Source organism: Engraulis encrasicolus, chromosome 3 (genome assembly GCF_034702125.1).
Source record: "Engraulis encrasicolus isolate BLACKSEA-1 chromosome 3, IST_EnEncr_1.0, whole genome shotgun sequence".
In the NCBI taxonomy this organism is placed as follows: domain Eukaryota; kingdom Metazoa; phylum Chordata; class Actinopteri; order Clupeiformes; family Engraulidae; genus Engraulis; species Engraulis encrasicolus.
In genome coordinates, this window is record NC_085859.1 from 224531 (window position 1) to 231170 (window position 6640).

Here is a 6640-nt window from a genome sequence, read left to right on the forward strand (position 1 = left end):
ATGATAAGCTTACTATACCCTAAACTGCAAAAAATAAAGCCATGTCTCGCCATTTTGCTGCCTTGCTGCCTGCCACAATATTTGGAGTGTCCATGATGACCAATAAACAAAAAGTACATCCTCGGGGGGCGTTGACAGGCTAGGAGGAGGCCAGGGGGGAAAAATGGCATAGTTGGAACTGGCATAGAGGGACGCATCTGTTGTCCGCCTGTCGGCCTTGTTTTCTAGGTTGTAGGCTATTTTCTATAAATAATGATTGTTTGTTTTTGTATGAACAACATTTAAAATGCTAATATTTAACTTTCATAGCTGTTGTCTTTTATTTCATAACACTTCTTTTAATACAATTTTAGGGTGTGATACTCCTCAAAACAAGGGAAGGCACACAATGCGGCGTCACAAGGTGCACAGAAGACTCGTGTCATCTTCCTCTGCCTGAGCCGCCTTGTGGTGTGAAGACAAACTTTGCACTGCCTCCTGGTGCTATCACCCTGGGCAGTGGTCTTCGGCACTTCGCGGGGAAAGTGCCGCCCAGTCAGTCTAACGCCCAATTTACAAGGGCGCTTCCAAAGCGGTAGAAGCGTGGCGTTCCATTATTTTCCGTTGGGACGCGGCAGCGAGGCGAGAGGTGGTGACGTAGGGAAGCGAGGGTGGCGGGCGGTGGGCGAGCGAGGCGAGAAAGTTGAGCTTGGCTGAAAAATGTAGCGGCACCGCGAAGCATTAACCAATGGGAGAGCTTTCAACGCCATGACGTCACGTGCGTCACCAGCACTACTGGGATATTAAAAATGGACGCTGATTTGATTTCGGTGGTGTCAAATCTGCCGATCGTTTTTCACAGATGGTTTTAAAATAAGTAACACTTTGGTTAAGGTGACCAATATATTTGCTCCTGTTTCATCATTTTTATTTGTACATACAGTGTTTGTGATTGAAGAGAGACGGTTGTTTGACCACAGCATTTGCTAAGCTAAGCTAATTTGACCGGTAAACGATGCTACGTCACCACGCGAGGCGAGCGAGCAGGTTGAAAGCGGGTGGAATTCGCTTACATGTATCACAGCCGTAAGACAGGCGGCCAGCAGTTGGAGCATTCCGGGGGCAGTGGTACTTCTCCAGAAGCTGCCTCATCAGCTCACGCCTGAACACTTGGGAGGGAGAGACCCTTCCTGTCAGCTGCTGGTGAACGATTTGTGCATTGTGGATGGCACAGTCCACCAGATGAAAAAAACACCTTTTTGTACCACTTCAGAGTCTTCCGTGTACAGTCAACAAAACTGTTTTTCATGTCAAACCTGTCAACTGCACCCATGCTGCCGTTGTACTCCACCACTCAAGAGGGCTTTATTTTCGGAGCTCCAGTGTAGTCCACCCTGCCTGTGTCCACCACGGTTGCCTTACTCATCGTGGACAGAAGGTGGACATCTCTCTTGTCGTGCCACTTCAGGGCCAGAAGCTGTCCTGCCTTTCTGTAGTCCACCTCCCCCTTCTTCATTTTATTTTTGAAGACAGGCAGCCCCATCCTCCCTTTCCTCACAGTGCCACAGGCCCCTGTTTTATGTTTAAAAAGATGGAGGAAAAGCACCGGACTGGTATACCAATTGTCCACGTAGAGGGCATGGCCCCTCCCCAGAAATGGCCTGAGTAGGGTCGTCACCACTGACCCAGTCACCCCAAGGCCAGGAACGAGTTGGATGTCTAAGGAGGAGCCCGTGTACACAATCATGTCCAGAAGGTATCCAGTACGTACATCACAAAGCAGAAAAAATGTAATGCCAAATCGGGAACGTTTGGAGGGAATAAATTGCCGAAAAGAAAGCCGCCCTTTCCACAACATCAGGGACTCGTCAATACACAGCTTTCTGTAGGGGGTAAAAACTTTCTTGAAACTGTTGGTCAAACTTGAAATGACAGGTCGAAGTTTCCCTAAGGGGTCACGTGGGATTATGCTGTTGGTGTCTGTAATGTGGAGGGAGTATTATTAACAAAAATCTGTCCTGGGAAAACAGGGTGTGGAGAAAGGGAGTGAAAAACATAGGGTCCCGTGACCAGTACTCCTTCACAGTGTTTTTACGGACAAGGGCCATCAAGAGGACTGTCACCAAGAAGGTGAACATTTCAGGAATGGTCGTGTTGACCCACTTCTGCATCTTCCCTCTCCCACCTCCCTGTTACTTGAGGTGGTGGGCATATTTGTTTGTCTCCTCAGCAATGTTGCCCACAAAATCTTCTGACATAAATAACTTGAAACACTCTGACTCTGACATCACTGGTAAGGAAGTAACGCCAGAGCCAGAGTCATCAAACGGGTGGATGAAGGGATGGTGTGTCTCATCCGCTGCTTCCCATACCAGGTCTTGTGGTGCCATTATGTCCTCCTCCTCCTCAGGGGTATGAATGACCTCATCCACCACCAAATCAGGGGTAAATTCATCCTCTGAGTCTGACGCTTCACTCACTTCATCGTCCGACTGAAGTGGCACCAGGGGTATGTCATCAGAAAAAATAATGTCGACCACCTCACTACTTGTCAACCTTCTTTTGGCCATTTTCTTTTACCACAAGTGTATCAAGTGTACCAAGTGAGTACCATGTAAGACTCTAGCTAATTTTTTTCCCCGGGGGATTTGACTATTCTTTCATCAGTGTTCTAACAAACCTGAGGTATTGTGTGGCTAGCTGGCTAGGCTACTGAAAATGTCAATAAACACTCAGCAAACATTCAATGACAACTAGTTTATTTGTGCGTCAATTCGCCACATGGCATATGCAAACAAGAGTATGTGTATTCCGGTTTCATAATATCCAAAGAGTTGTAAAATATGTGTATGAAGAAGACCAAAAAAACCCAACATGATAACACAAGAGTCTGTTTCTTTCTGTCCGAGTTGGCAAAGGGCGCCGCCATCTTTGGTTTGGGGACAATGTAAACAAAAGCTGTCGTAACCACCTTTCGTCTATATACGCCTTTTGCATAAGTGAAAAGCAGATGATTACTCATACTGTATACGTAATGTTTTGGACACAATTCTCTTTTCACCACCACAAAAACACTTAGTCTTCAGAAGAGCAGCACTCTAGACAACCCTGAGGTAAATATGTGGCTAACGATGTGGATGGCTAATGACAATGATAAGAAATGCACTCCAGTAATGGACTTTATTTGCGCCTTCCTTCTCCACATTGGCAAGTGCAAGCATTCTGGTTTCAAAATCCGTGAGGAAATGTAAAATGTGTGCACGGGAACCATAATATAAACAGCACAAAGACACAGACGTCTGGTACTTTCTGCCCAAGTTGGCAAAGGGCGCCACCATCTTTGTTTTGGGAGACGTAGTCCTTCCTTAGTAGCTAACGATGATGATAAATCTGCATGAAAAATGCTTTTATTTACGTCTTCATTCTCCACACGGTATGTTTCAAACAGTGCAAGTATTCCGGTTTCATAATCTATGTGAAGTTTTAAAATTTGTGCATAGAAAACCCCTAAAGCATGACAATATATTTAGTCACTGTATCATCGAAGTCGAAATGGGCGCAGCCATTTTGTTTTTGGGCAAAATGTAAACAATTGAGTAACGAGAGCACAGCCACCCAGGCGGTCGCAGAAGAGACTTATTTGTGAGCGTGTTTTGTGCACTGTTTGAAATTAATGTCCAGATTTGGTTACTGAGTAAATAAAACTTGATGAATCAGCTGCAGGAGTCTCTGTTGCGTCACAGTGAGAACTCGCGCTGAGTGAAAATTCTAATCACAAATATGTGATCGTACTCCCAGGGGACCAGCCGCGGCTCATCACAAATATGTGATGGTACTCGTCAAAGGGTTAAGTTTGGTTTTCACTTCCAAGTTGAAGTTTAGGGTCTATAGAACAATTTGAGTTCGAGTGTCAAACACACAGATAACAAAATGGCCTGCGGGGGGCGCTCTAAAATGTATAAACTGCTATAACTTTTGATTAGTTAATCCAAATTTAACATATGAGGTATGTATGGATTCAGCATGAAGAGGAGAAATCGGTGAGCTAAGTATTTGGTCACCCGATTAAAGACACACTATTATATGGAATAAACACACTTATAGCCAATGGACAGCTAAATCGGGGCTTTTGTTAAGATAAAGGGTGGAAATGCCCTCAAAGGTGCAGTGAAACATAATTTATTGTTACAAGTTATTGTACATAAAGCCTGGGTTATCACTTCATTTGATTTGTTCAGAGTATCCCTGAAGCACACAGATACTTAGGATACCTATACACAAATATAGCTGCATAAAGCCTATGTGACATGTAGCACCCAACTTGCAACTTTGAGTTGATGAATTTAGGATCATGAGCTTTTTTTCAATCAAGCCATCATTTTATTCACAACTTAAAAACTTTATATCTGGAAGAAAGTAAATCAATAATAATAATAATAATAATAATAATAATAATAATAATAATAATAATAATAATAATAATAATAATAACTAGATTGCATTTCCTCACAGAAAATGCTGGAGTATGCTTGCCCGTCTTGCATTCGTTGCCCTTCATGCATGCCTTGCCTTTCATGCATGAATTGCCCTTCATGCATATGCTGCCCTTCATGCATATGCTGCCCTTCATGCGTACACTGCATACAGTTAACCATCTATACATGAGCTAACTTCCTGTTTGGTATGTATCATATTGGCAAAAACACATTTTCACTAACTGTAGCGCCCCCCAGTGGCCGTATTGCACTAAATTCGGTACGTACCCTCTGGGTGTACTGGAGATCATGTGTGAGAAATTTCGTTAAGATCTGTGAAGGCGTTGCCGAGATATAAGCTAACTTCCTGTTTGGACGGTGCGTTTGTCTTTGTTGTCAATTTTGATTGGCTGCTGTGCGCCGATGCTTTCAGCTATTGCTGTGTAAATTTCAGCATAGCTGCAAAATAGTCCAATGGTGGTCTGATAGAAATTGTAGGACGAGTTGACAAAAATTGTGGGCGGAGCTTCATTTTTATTGATTTTTGAATATGTCAAAATGGCGGGAAATCCATGATTGTAAATATGACATCATAGTATGCGTTGGATTCGGCTTGACCCAAGGATTCCAGCGATACAAAGCGTTTCATGAATTGAGGTCAACACGGGCCAAAATGGGCAAAAAACCATTTTTGCTTATTGTAGCGCCCCCTAGTGGCGCATTTACGCAAAAGTCGTAACATGTCCTCTGGGGATAGTGCCGAATATGTGTATAAAATTAGGTTGTGATACAAGTAGCCGTTGCCGAGATATGAGCTCACTTCCTGTTTGGGGTCTCTGCCGCCAACTTTGATTGGCTCCTGTGTAAAAACGGTTTAATCAATCGTTTCAGGACTTTAAGTTTAAATGTATCTTAGTCCAAAGATGCGCTCATAAAATTTTCGTGACGATCGGACGAAAATTGTGGGCAGGGCATTTTTTTTATTGATTTTTACAAAATTCAAAATGGCGGAAAAACATTCCAGGCGGAAAATGACGTCATAGGGTGCATTGGATTCGGCTTGGCCCAAGGATTCCAGGAATACCAAGTTTATGAAATTCTGACCAACGGTTCAAAAGTTACAGTATGTAATGTACTTGCAACTTTGACCTGCTGGTGGCGCTACAGAGTTTGAGGTACCCCTGTGAAAAATACAAATCCTGGTCGTCTTATCAAGCCGAACGTTTCGGTTTTTGAACGGACTTTCTATCTTGAGCGGTTCTTCAAAACGAATGGTTCGTAGACGGAAGGAGAAAATTAATAAAAAGAAACGGGAAACGGGGGAATAACAATAGTATGCTTGCCGCATGGCAAGCATACTAACTAGATTGCATTTCCTGACAGAAAATGCTGGAGTATGCTTGCCCGTCTTGCATTCGTTGCCCTTCATGCATGCCTTGCCTTTCATGCCTGACTTGCCCTTAATGCATATGCTGCCCTTCATGCATACACATCATACAGTTAACCATTTGTACATCAGCTAACTTCCTGTTTGGTATGTATCATATTGGCAAAAACACATTTTCACTAACTGTAGCGTCCCCCAGTGGCCGTATTGCACTAAATTCGGTACGTACCCTCTGGGTGTACTGGAGATCATGTGAGAGAAATTTCGTTAAGCTCTGTCAAGGCGTTGCTGAGATATCAGCTAACTTCCTGTTTGGACGGTGCGTTTGCCTTTGTTGTCAATTTTGATTGGCTGCTGTGCGCCGATGTTTTCGGCTATTGCTCTGTAAACTTCAGCATATGTGCGGAATAGTCCAATAGTGGTCTGATAAAAATTGTAGGACGAACAGACAAAAATTGTGGGCGGAGCTTCATTTTTATTGATTTTTGAATATGTCAAAATGGCGGGAAATTCATGATGATAAATATGACATCATAGTATGCGTTGGATTCGGCTTGACCCAAGGATTTCAATGATACCAAGCGTTTGATGATTTGAAGTCAATACTGGCCAATATCGGCAAAAACACGTTTTTGCTTATTGTAGCGCCCCCTAGTGGCGTAATTACACGAAAATTGTTATGTCTCCTCTGGAGAAAGTCTTAATGATGTATATAAAGTTGGGTTCTGATACAAGTATCCGTTGCCGAGATATAAGCTCACTTCCTGTTTGGCGTCTTCGCCGCCAAATTTGATTGGCT

The 6640-nt window shown here is 43.3% G+C and overlaps 1 pseudogene; it reads right to left on the reverse strand.

Moving 5' to 3' along the window:
* Positions 1–338: 338 nt before the first annotated feature.
* Positions 339–1726, reverse strand: LOC134446433 (piggyBac transposable element-derived protein 4-like; annotated as a pseudogene).
* Positions 1727–6640: the final 4914 nt, after the last annotated feature.